This window comes from Panthera tigris, chromosome B1 (genome assembly GCF_018350195.1).
Source record: "Panthera tigris isolate Pti1 chromosome B1, P.tigris_Pti1_mat1.1, whole genome shotgun sequence".
Lineage (NCBI taxonomy): Eukaryota > Metazoa > Chordata > Mammalia > Carnivora > Felidae > Panthera > Panthera tigris.
In genome coordinates, this window is record NC_056663.1 from 98,899,627 (window position 1) to 98,912,675 (window position 13,049).

A 13,049-nucleotide genomic window follows, 5' to 3' on the forward strand; every position below is an offset into this window, starting at 1 on the left:
AAGAACCACTGGCTGCAAACCAGTAGTACAAAGCTAGGTAAGAGTGCCATGGGGTGCCTGGGTGGCTCAGCAAGTTAAGTGTCAGACTCTAGATTTCAGCTCAGATCATGACCCCAGTTTCGTGGGATTGAGCCCCACATCAGGCTCCCAGCTGAGTGTGGAGCCTGCTTAGGATTGTCTATCTCTCTCTCCCTCTCTCTTTGCCCCTTCCTCTGTCTCTCTCCGTCTCTCTGTCTCTCTCTCTCAAAATAAATGAATACCATTTTTAAAAAGTGCCAAGATGTTCTTTAAGGAGAATTTCTTAAGGTGAAATTCTCTATATGATCAATATATTATATCAAACAAGATTGGGTTGTTGGAACCATGGGCAGTTTGCATGAGAAGCTTCTCTGTTTTCTTGGTTAAAGCGTGTCTCAACCCAAAAGCTGTAAGACCTTTTGTGCAGCCCTGCTTGGTCAGTACTCTGTAGGCAACATTTAAATGTCACAGGTGCCATTGAGATTATATATGAAAATAAATTTTTTCAAGTGCTGTGCTGTGGGTGGCTCAGCTGGTTGAGCGTCTGACTTTGGCTCAGGTCATGATCTTGCAGTTCGTGAGTTCAAGCCCCACGTCGGGCTCTGTGCTGACAGCTCAGAGCCTGGAGCCTGCTTCAGGTTCTGTGTCTCCCTCTCTCTCTGCCCCTTCCCCGCTTATGCTCTGTCTCTCTCTGTCTCTCAAAAATGAGTAAATGTTAACAAAAAATTTTCAAATGAAAACAAATTGAATGTTATGAAACATATTTGAGAGTTTTTTAAAGGTTTCTTATGAAACTATGTATTTATATATAATATTTCTGACATATTTTACTGAAAAATCATTAAGTCATGAAAATCACTTAAGAATATAAACTGTTACCTTAAACAGGACTTGCAGGTGGTGTGAAGCATGTTTAGATAATTTTCGTAACAGTTGAGATGTGCTTTTAAATTGATCTTAGGAGCCAGAATAGTCCTAATTTGGTGGTTCTTCTGTAGCTGTTGCATGTAAGTGTTCCTGGGTTGTTTATAAACATCCTAGTCCACTGGACTGTTCTTTCGCTTTATGGCCTCTATTGAGACATTTTAATACAAACATCAACCTACAATTCATTACTGTATTAATTCTGGGGCTATAAATAAGGACCTTTTCCACCACATAACCCCAAACCCCTTTTATAAGAACCCATGTAAGATGCATCTTTATTTAATATCAAAGAAAAGTTGCTTGTAATTACACTGGTGTGTTTTAATTTAGAACATAATGGAGAAGTTTCATGTCCCAGGATTTTTTGAATGCCCTTGCTGGTAGGAACTGTACAGCCAATCTATAACCCTCCTCTAGCAATGGGACAGGGCCTGGTTTTATTGAGTGTGTCCAATTAGTGCATTCCTGGAGGACTTCTATACACTACTGACATTTATTTCCATTCACCCATATTTATAAATTCATTTAATATTTTTATCTTGCTGCATTATACTTGTCTGTATAATTCACCTTATGTTTCTTTTTAAAGAGAAATGTAGTAAAATAAGTAACAGGGAGGATTGTGCCCTTTTTTAATAAACAAATTACATACATTTTTTCATCAAAATTTCTACTTGTTCCTATTTTTAAAAATTGAAACAATCACATGGGCTATGGCATTGTTCCAAATATTTTAAGCAAATTCATGTACAAAGATTCATTCAAGTCACTTGCCGGCTCTTAAAGTGCTTTCTTAAATTTGTGTTTTGTGATTATTTTATGTTGATAGACAAGGGAAGAAGAGAAAGAGTCAGCATATTTATATACTTCAATAAATGAAAGCAAAAGCTTTGCTTTTGTCAGTAACTATTGATCATACAATTCCATTAGTGTTTGATATTGCCATGTAATCTAGAGGCAACAAAGGAGGAAGAACTGATAAGGTTCTTGACACTTAGATCCATATACTGATTAGAAAGGAATGTTTGATTTTCACTTTTACGTAGCAGCTTTGGTGACGATGGATCAGTCATCAGTCGGTTTCTTCTGTCTCTAGGAAAAAGGAAGCTAGCCATAGGTCCCTGTGAATAACAACAAAAAGGAAGACCAGGAAAAACTGATCAGTCCCAGGAGAGTTCCTACCATTTCGCCGTAAGGTAACTGTGGGATCTTGAGAGAACCTTGCCTCATAAATTAGAGCAAGCGATTAGGAGGAGGAGATAGTTGATGACTTGGTATTCTTTGGTTACTTTCTCCCCTCTCCCTACTGATGTAGGTTATAGAAATGTTTAATAAAATTTACCTGTGTGGCTAGGGGGGTTGGGTAAATTATCTGCCTTCCCCCACCTTAGTCTTTCACTACCTCTGGGACTTTTGGAACATTGGATGAAACTCAGATTGCACAAAAATACCCGAATCGTGTTATACACATTTATTGAATGTTTGGCCAACCATGATTTGTAAGTAGATTAGGCTCTCTCCTAAAAGGGAAAACACAGCATCTATATTCCTTGGGAATTACTTATATAAATATTCGTCATATACCATCAGAGTGGATTGAATAGTGTCCGTCAAAAATTCGTGTCTACTAGAATGTCAGAATGTGACTTTATTTGGAAACAGGGTCTTTTCAGATGTAATTAAGGTAATGAGTGAGGAGAGATTATACTAGAATGGGGTAGGCTACATCCAAAGAAAATGTTCTTATAAGACATAGAAAAGGACACAGAGAGATAAGGGAGGAAACCCATGGAAAGACTAAAGCAGACTGGATTTACAGTAGCACAAGCCAAAGGAAGCCAGGAGCCGTCAGGAGCCAGAAGAAAAGAAGAATTCTCCCCTAGAAACTTTATAGGGAAGCTGGGCCTGCTGACATTGGATTTTGGACTTCTAGCCTCCAGAACTGTGGGAGAGTAAGTTCCTGTTTCAAGCCACTATTTCGTGGAAACTTGATATGTCAGGCCTAGGAAGTTAATATAGCCATCTAAAGACCACTTAGACAAATTATTTTAGGTGTGAAATGATCCAGAAAGGACTTTGATGATAATATTTTAGTTTTAAATATTTTTTTACCACTACAAACATTTAAAAGGTAAGTTACTTATACATATTAGTGGTTCTTACCATTTTTGTCATGTTATAGTTGAAACATCTTTCCGGCAAATGGGCCCTGGCTTGTGTAATATCTCTGGAGTTCTCATATCCACAAGAAAACCAATTAAAGTTTTAAAGGCACCATAAGTTCATCTGAATAATGAAGGGTTGAATAATGGGTGCAAATAAAACCAGAAATGACAAATAGTGTATGCTTAGAGCTTATTTATTAGAAAAACTTTCAGGTGTAGGACTAGCAGGATGCTCATGGCCCCCTGGACTCCATCCAGCACTTGGAGAAGGGCCTTTGAGCTGCACATGCAGGAAGGAATAGGAGTTGTGCTTCAGGAAATGGACCCAGAGCTTCTGATGCCTCTCATTTTAAAAAAAGAGTGGGAGTTGGCAGGAACCCCCTAATTGCTTTAAAAGACTTCGTATTTGCAAGGGGGCCCCAGCTTTGCTGGCATAGGAAACACCCACTCATGGAATGCCACTGTCCAGGTCAGCTTCCTGACCAGCCTAGATTTCTTTTGGAAGCCTTGAAGGCCTCTGCTGAACTAACAAGCCTGTTATAAGGATGTTAATAATGGATTCACAAAATGGCAAATAGAGAGAGACCATTACCTGAATTTAGTAGGTAACTTTAAAATGATGTCCACTCTAAAAAATAAAAACCAATGTTATCAATACTTAAATCAATGGCCTATTTAAAATTAAACCAACATACCGATGTACCTGAACTTCTTTTTCTCTCTATTATGTATGACACTTCATATTAATATATTGCCATAGATAAAACATCTAAAGACATTTGACACTTAAGACATTATTTGGTATGACTTTATGTTTTACAGATTTTCTTAGACGAACAGACCCTTATTATTACCTTATGTCTCCATTTCATTTGATTCAAAATAAACATTAAGTAGCATTAAAGCTCTATTTATTTATGCCAAAAAAAAAGAAGGCTGTAACACTCTGAAGTTCACAAAAATAAATGTCAAATGTTTACAAAAGACTTCAGTGTTACTATAGATCTTGGTCATAGAATGTCATGATACTTGTGTGTTTATTCTTTAATGAGTTTTGTTTTTTGCTTTTTCAAGATATTAGGCTACAAAGGACTGAAAAGCACTGGAACATAAATAATAGGAAATAAGGAAACACTAACTTTAAAATTTTAATATACTTAAATCATAATTTATCCTTTTAGTTCTGTGACCTTCACTGGATAGCTCAATGACTTTATTTTCCTATGCCCTGAAATGATAGCTTCTTTGTAAGCTTAGAACTTCTTACCCTTCATTTCTTTTCTAAGATGCCTTTGTATAATAGTATCATTCCTTATAATGGAAAGCTGCAACTACGTTGCTAGGCAACATTGTAATAGAGACTTACAGTCATCACTTGATCCTATTTCAGTTTTATCAGTTGAAAGCTTTCGATCATTTATATTCTGGTTCAAAATTAATTTCATCCAGTAGGTATTGGACAGAAGATGGTAAGATCATCAAAAGTGGTTTCGCTCAAAGTGAAGACAAAGTAAAATAGGTAAGCCTATTTAAAAAGTCCATCAGAATATGCTAAGAAAGAAAAGGCTGGTCATCCCATTAAGTACTGCTTTCATTAGAAATTTCTAGTCACTGAGATGTCTGGATGGTTCAGTCGGTTAAGTATCCAGCTCATGAGTTTGAGCTCTCCATCAGGCTCTGTGCTGATAGCCTGGAGTCTGCTTGGGAATCTTTCTCTCTCCCTCTCTCTCCGCCCCTCCCCTGCATGTGCTGGCTGTCTCTAGCTCCCTCTCAAAACAAATAAATACATTTAAAGAGAACTTTAAAAAGAAGAAATTTCTAGTCACAAAACAGAAAAAAAAAAAGCATTGAGATTAGAAAAGTAGTTGCTATAGTCAATTCATGTTTTTGGCCTCTGTTTTAGTTAGTGGTGACTGTCTTGAAGCTATAAAATTCAGTAATTTAGGGTGCTGTTTTAATCCATAATATACCGACAATTTGAAGGTTCCTCTTCTGTGATAGGTTGAGTAATGCCCCACCGCCAAAGCTATCCACGTCCTAATCCCCAGAACCTGTAGTTGTTACCCAACATAGGAAAGAGGCTTTGCAGGCGTGCTTAAGTGAAGACTTTTAAGGAAGTAGCTTAGATTATCCGGGCGGCAGCGGGGGGGGGGGGGGGGGGGGGGCAGTGTAATCACAGGCATCCTTATAAGAGGGCAGCAAGAAGGTCAGAGGAAGAAGGTGACATGATGTCAGAGGCTGGATGAGAAATGATGTGATGCTAGGCCATGAGCATGTAATGTTAGCATATAGGCCACAAGGAAGTTAGCACCTTTAGAAGCTGGAGGAAATGGATTCTTCTCTACAACCTTCAGAAGGAACTAGGCCTGCTGACAACTTGAGACATTTGCACTCTTCAGAATTCTAACCTTCAGACTGGAGAGAATAAACTAGAGTTGTTTTAAGCCACATCGTTTGTGGTAATTTGTTAACAGAAACAATAGAAAACCGATACATATTTCTTTGGTTCCTCCTTCTTCTAAACCCTAGCAGTTAGCGTCCAGTGCCCAGGCGTTCATGCTTCCTCCCTCACAAGTGGTCCTCCCTCCTCCAAGGCTCTGAGAAGTCATAGACTTTTCTTCTATATTTATGAAAAACCCAGCTTAGTGGTGGGCAGAAAATAGCAAATCTATTATCAGATCATCTATATCAGAATATAATTAATAACTAAAAATATTAAAACTATTCCTCTTAATGTTTCAACTGAAGTCACAATATAATTACACTTAAACATAGAAAAAAAAAGCTTAAACATTATCTTATTCTTTTCCAATAATAATCTCTTTCATTTGTGGAGCATAAAATTTCAAAATGTTCAGAGGTACAAGGTCTCAGGTGCTTTATTAGGGAGGCTGTCCAGGCACCAGTAGCCCTACTTCAAAGATAAAAACTACTTCACAAAGAAAAGGTAAGTCAACTGCCTTAAACTACAAACCAGTCAAACAAGAACCCAAATCCAAGGTTTTCAATTAAAACTCTCCTCTTCTCACAATCTCATTAAAAATCTGCTTCCTTTATCTCACTGAGCTGGGTATAATTCACTTACATGTTCTTGTTTATTCTCCAATTTACAGAACATAGAAAGCTTTTTATCAAAAGAATGGGCCTCTCGTGATCACCCAGCTAATTACTTACCAGAATCAAAACATAAACTAAATTTTACGATTTAACAAAAATTGAGTTAAAACTGGATCAACCATCACATAAAATGAATCTTACATGCTTGTCTTGGGTCATTGTCAAAGATGAGATATCTCTCAGCAAGACTACTCAATAATGTAAGATGTCACCTTGCAGGTGATGTAAACAATGTATCATAGTGGCACATCTCCTAGGTTACAAAATAGAATTTGCCGTCCATAAATCTAGGAAGCAATGGAAAGTCTTAATGAACAAGCCAAGAATATTAGATAGTTTTAAAAAAATGCATACTATAAACACTAGTCCTGCTATGATGCACAAAATTAACAGATGAGTAGTTTCAGTAACAATGAAAGGACTACCCATATTTGTGTATACATCCTTATATTTATAACATCTTTATCTTTATAGTATAGTAATTCAAACTACTGGACTCAAAGATTAATGGGAGAGATGAGGAATCAACACTGTAAGCAAAGAGAAAGATCAGGAGAGCCAATCATAGAAGGAAAAGTGCAGGGTCATTTCAGAAAATAGGTAATTCAATTTAATTTATGGGGAAGATAAGTGGAAGGGACAGTAGAAAATAAGATTGTAAAATTTGGTTGAGAGAAGCCTTGAATACCAGGCTAAAAATTATATATACCTAAAATTAATTGTGCATGCGTGTGTGTGTGTGTGTGGACAGTGGACAGTGGACATTTTCATGTATAGATCTGACATAACAAGAACATGTTTTAGAAAAATTTTTCTGAATGGAATGTATGTAGCATGACTTGTAGAAAGGATTAGAGATGGAGAGACTACTATAGTAGTTCAGATGAGATAAAATAAGGGTGTGACGTTATTTCCATTTCTAATAATGTAAGAGGCAATAGTAGCTAACATGAATATAGCACCAACAATGTAACTTCTCTAAGCACTTCTATGAGATAATTCATTTAATCCTCACCACTAGTTTATGAGCAGCTATGATCTTTTTACAGTTAAGGAAATGATACAGAAGTGAGTAGATTTACCCAATGTCACACAACTAATAATTGGTAAGGCTACCACCTTGATTAACAGTAGTCTGACTTTAGAAGTCATAACTCTATACACTACTGATAGGTGATAAAGAATATACAATTTTGTAGACACAAATGGTCTCTTTTGATAGCTATTTATCATATCATTCCATTCTATGGATGCATGTATGTATGTTATATTTTATTTATTTTTACTTTTGCTCTGAAACAATGTATCTAGGTTCATTGCTTAGAAGCGAAACATTTTCAAAATGAACAACGTTCAGGATTGTGCGTGATTATTATCACTCTTTTATTTCTCCTCACTATTTCAGTGATATGTGTTGAGCACTTACCCTGTGTCCACCATTGTGCCCCTCCCTGAGAGAGATATATAGTTCTTGCTCTCATGAAGCATGAGCATTTTTAGGTTTTAAATTCTCTGTGTGTCCCAGTACTGTTGGTGGACTTGTCATATTCTTTGTAGAGCAATTGTTGCTGTATCTGTCTGTATTTTCAAACTGGTATCCTTTTAAAATTATATTTAACATGTTAACATACTATACTATAGGCAAGAGGTGTTCAAGGTTATAAAATGTGGACTCTCAACCACTTATTTTTTAACTCAAATATAAATAACATGCAGTGTTATATTAGTTTCAGGGTTACAATGTAATGATTCAACAATTCTATACATTTCTTATTGTCCATCACCATAAATGTACCCTTAATCCCCTGTATCTATTTTGCCATTCCCCACCCACCTCCCCTCTGGTAACCACCAGCTTGTTTTCTGTATTGGAGTCTGCTGTTTGGTCTCTTTTACTGTTTATTTGTTTGTTTTGTTTCTTAAATTCTACATATGAGTCTTTCAGTGACTTTCCAGAACCTGCTGGGACTCGGCCATCTTTTGATCATCTCTACCTCACGCTGAATGACATGATTCTCATGCAGTGGATTCTGTGAAGTATGAAAATCACAGACTGGGGCACCTGGGTGTCTCAGTAAGTTAAGTGTCGACTCTGATTTCTGCTCAGGTCATGATCTCATGGGTTTATGAGTTCGAGCCCTGCTTTGTGCTCCTCTCACTGACAGCGTGAAGTCTGCTTGGGATTATTTCTCTCCCTCTCTCCCTGCCCCTCCTGCACACACACTCTCTCTCAAAATAAATAAATAAATAAACTAAAAAAAAATAAATTGAAAATCACAGATTATATGCAGCTTCAAATAATGGATTGTTATTACCATTGTTTAATACTACCTACTAAAACATTCTAATTTTTAGCAATAAAAGGTAAAGGTTTCCTGTGTTAATGGTCATGATACCGGAATTTTAAACGACTTAAAATTGTTTTGTCTTCTTTGTCTTATTTGCTGTGCATTCAACTTTTATTTGATGATTAATTGCTTAATTATAATTCTTTTTGCTTAACTAGCATGAGTTTAGGGACATTGAATGTATATGACTTATTGAGAATTTTTGTATGCATCAAAAATTATGACATTTATGACATTTTCATACCCTACTCCATGTATTTACCTCACTTTTAAAGTTTTTCTTAATTGACTATCCCTTCTTATAACATGGGAAAGATACTTTTCACTTATATATTCTTCATGCCCATTCTTTCAACTTAGGGCACAGAAAAAGCATTTTATGGAAAGATTACAAAAAATATATAAATGACAAATGCTTCATAAGCTCCATTATACACATATCCAGACTCTGAGACTTCATTTTTTCCCCATACCTTTTCCATATGTCACATTGCTAGACCCTGCTAATTCAGTAACAATAGTCTCAAAGTTCCAAAGTAGGAGTGAAAATTACTCATGTCAGGGGCTAGGCAGTCTCTGAGCCTTAGTATACAAATAACTCTTCCTAGTAACTTTATAAGCTTCCTGAAACTACTCAATTATGAAAGAAAGCATGATTATTTTGTCTTCAAGAATTGCTTCTTTTATAATAGAAAGTAAGACATAAATAATTTCCCTTCATTATCTTTCTTTACAGAGTCTTGATTTGCATTTGGCTAGCACAACACTTAACGATCTTAATTGGATCATCCTTTTATTCACCTAAAAATAGCTATTGAAACATTATACACAATCATTTTGTACCAGACCAAGCAAGTCATTTGCGAAAGAACAAATCCTTCTATAAGCAGTGTCATGTAGTCTAGTACACGTTAGGAAAAAATGACGAATGATGAGTAACAAGTCTGTAGAGAAAACTACACTATGTTGTATACGTCTAGAAAGGAGAGAAAAACAGAATTGTAGGTGTCTGGTACATTAATCAATCAAGAAAGTGTTGAAATATATATTTTGTTTTGAGGATCAGTTTTATCCTGTGAATATTGCACATCAGTTCTTTATAGGAGAGAAAAGAAATTCCCTTCACTCAACTCCTTACTACTGACAGCATATTATATGAGAAGACATTAGAACATGGAACAGCAAAAGTTTCCGATCTCAAAGCAGTTTCAAAGTCTCTGACTTTCAAAGTCTCTACATTTTGTTCACCTTACATTTCCATTTCTAATCACTAATTTCTGCAATCAGGTATGAGGGTGATGAACTATAGAATTGGGAAAATTTCATTTTCCAGAAACCTGCTCATAAAAAACATGCAAAAGGAATCCATTAACCTCTCTGCAGAAGTAACAGAAGGAAACTGACTTCTGTCTGAGTAGCAGTTGCATAATCTCAAGAAGTACATCTGCAAAGGGTCCTTTGCCTGATCAGCTACCTAAAGGAGCAGGTATGTTTCTTAGAAAATTTTCCACAAGGGCAGACTTTCTACAGGAAATGGCTCACATTAGAAACTCTGAGCGTTTGGTCTGGGTTGCCTAAAAGGTTTTTGAATAGTTATTATGAATAATAAGTACCTGGATTTATTTGATTCTATCCTAAAGTGAGTTTCCCATTGAGCTCTACACCTTGTCTTATCTAATCTTCACTTCTTCAGACCTTTAGAGGGATGTCAATGTCTCCACCGCGTTGGTCCTGATGCATTCAGCTTCTCATCTCATGTTAGATATTTTCCTCTTTGATCTCTCTCAGCATCTTGTTCTTAATTCTAATATAGTTCTTAACATAATCCTATGTTTATTTTCTTCTGTCTCAGTATTGAATTCCAAAATATAAATTTTCCAGGCATGGATACAATCTTCTATTCATTTACCCCCCGTATCTAGTATAGTATATTATTTGGGGTTTTCCCAAAAGTGAACTCTGAGTCAAGGATTCCAATGCAAGTAATTTCTTTGGGAAGGGCAGAGATGCTGGCATGAAAACGGGGCAAGTGGTACAGGACAGAGAAAATTATTAAGTGGTGAACTCTTACCTATGTTAAATGTTAGGGGAAACTTGAGAAAATGGCCCAAAACTTAGTCCTCAGAATTATCCTTCCTGGGGAGGGAGGGAGTTGGGTAACTGAACATCAACAACTGAGAGTAATTGACTGAGGACTACTAATTCCTTGGCAATTCCAGACTGCTGCCTCGCAATCATGAGCCTCACAGCTTTTTGGAGTTTAAAGGAAAAGCCCCTCAGGCACATGTCTACAGACACTGATACTTGGAAGTCTACCTGAACACACAGAGTAGCAAGGGATGTGAAATATGTAGTGGATGTTAAAGTCTGCATTTTGTACCGCTCTGATTTACTCATGCCCTGTGTTAAATTTCCTCTCTCCCATTCCTGTTTCTTTAGTATGATTGCCAGTTACAATTTCTAGGGAGGGGAGAGATATAATAAAGGAGGGTTCGTGGAACAAATTACAGTTTCCACAACTGCAACCGACACCCGTCATCTTTCTCCTCTTCTACCCATCTCAGATGCCCCTCACTCTAAACCGGCACTTCTGTTTTGGAATGTTTGGCTGGTGGCATGATGCAGACCTCATTCCTGATGAGTTGGGACCCGTTGTTATCATGTCCTTGCCAGGCTCAAGTTGCTACAGGTGCCCGGTCACAATTACTACTGGACATAGAAGCACAAAGAGCTGTTCAAGTGAATCTTCTTTCCCAAATTATACAGCAGCAATCTTAGCACCTCATAATAACCAGGATCAATTTTCTATTCTGGTCTAAGAACTCGTTTGCCTTCTGCTAGTCAACTGGCCAATCGGGTATAGCCATGACTTTCATTCCGGCTGAATTTAGTGGTGCTGCCAATCCTTCCTAGACAATTCATCTTCTCCCTTTTGTTCTGCAAACCCCACCCCTGCTGCGGATGCTCTGTGGTGACTACCAGCTTGAGACACAGGAATCCGTTATCTCTGCGTTTAATCCTATAGGTACATCCAGTTTTACCCCCAAAGAACAGTGTATCTCATGTTCCAATGCCATCTCAGGTCCATGACCAGCCAGCCAAGCCATTTGCGGCTGCTCAGAATTTTGTGAGCATCTTTATCTCAGGTCAGGTCTCCGTCTACACAAATTTGATTATTTGAAACTCTACTCACTGAGATATAGTTCTCTCCTCCCAGTCATTCAGAGATATGCTTTAGTGGGACTCTCACGAAGCAGCAGTGCATTGTAAGCTTCTGCCAATATATCTACTCAGCCATTAGGAACAGGGTCTTAGTTTTTCTTTTTCCAATAGCTGGTCATAGGAGCTTCCTATGAGACCATAGGTATAAACTGTGGGAGAGGCATCCTGTGAGAGACAGGAATACATGTCATGGTCATCGGCACAGTAAGTTATTTCTATCCTCTAAACCTGACTGGGCCTGGGACGCCTGGGTGGCTCAGTCAGTTAAGGGTCCAACCTTGGCTCAGGAAGTAATGTCCCGGTTCATGAGTTTGAGCCCAGCGTCCGGCTCTGCACTGACAGTGCGGAGCCTGCTTGGGATTCTTTAAATAAATAAATAAACACATACATAAATACACACATCAGTAAAATCTGACTGGGCCTGCTTCAAAATGTTTAATTTCAATTGGGTGATGGATTATTCTGCATATAATCACTTCTATTACGTGGTGGTTTCTATAATATTCAGCTCGTGATGGGCTCGGGTTTCACAGCCACTTAATTTCTCACGCTCAGTTGTCCAGCACGTGCTACAGCTAAATGACATGTCAGGAACTACTTTGAAATGGTGACTGCCTTTTTGCTGCGGTTGGCGGGTCCTTGCCCTAAAGGCCCCAGGTCTGTGCTGTGACGCTTCTACAGGGGCCTGCCAGAGATTTTAGGAAAGCATTTTAATATGGCAGATAACTTTCAATTGACAGCTTTCCAAGTCATCTGTTAAGTGGAGCGGGGCTGTATTTTCAGATGTGTTATATGCTGTCTTCAAAATGTGAAGAAGCCTACTAAGCTCTGTGCATTTTTCTTGGTGGTAGCAGGTGCAACATGCAATAGCTCGTCTTTTACCTTGGAGGAGGTATCTTGACATACCTCCAAACTCAGGACGCTTAAAAACTATATTTGTGTGCATATTCTAGAAGCTTTTAACGATCGGTCTTCTACTCTGTGATACACATGGGTGTTACGAGGGCATTCGGTACACTTGCCACTTACTTTTCACTAGGTTAGGTTAACATGTTGTTTTCAATATAGTAGATCCGTATGGTGTAATGTAAAATGTCCTGATGATCAAGGTCCCTTTTAACTTTCTTGTGACAAAGTCAGCCTTATCTGAGGACAAAACTGAATCTATATTGCTATTTATTCCAGATGAATGTAAATGATTCTGATTCTCCATAGCAGGGATTAAAGGAATATATTTGCTAGATCAATAGCC

The 13,049-nt window shown here is 37.7% G+C and overlaps 2 long non-coding RNA genes across 3 annotated transcripts in view; both read right to left on the reverse strand.

The window, feature by feature from the left end:
- Nucleotides 1-6,410, reverse strand: part of LOC122237682 — a 38,296-nt gene extending 31,886 nt beyond the window's left edge. Inside the window, exon 1 of the long non-coding RNA XR_006216281.1 lies at nt 6,369-6,410. This is a non-coding gene — a long non-coding RNA (uncharacterized LOC122237682). The remainder of the gene's footprint in view (nt 1-6,368) is intronic.
- LOC122237683 lies at nt 1,661-6,368 on the reverse strand. 2 transcript variants are annotated; one of them, XR_006216284.1, is made up of 3 exons: nt 6,285-6,368; nt 3,703-3,738; nt 1,661-2,066 (listed from the first exon to the last, which is right to left on the reverse strand). It is a non-coding gene; the product is annotated as an uncharacterized LOC122237683 (long non-coding RNA). The 2 variants fall into 2 exon arrangements; XR_006216283.1 differs by lacking the exon at nt 6,285-6,368 and adding an exon at nt 4,477-4,588.
- Nucleotides 6,411-13,049: the final 6,639 nt, after the last annotated feature.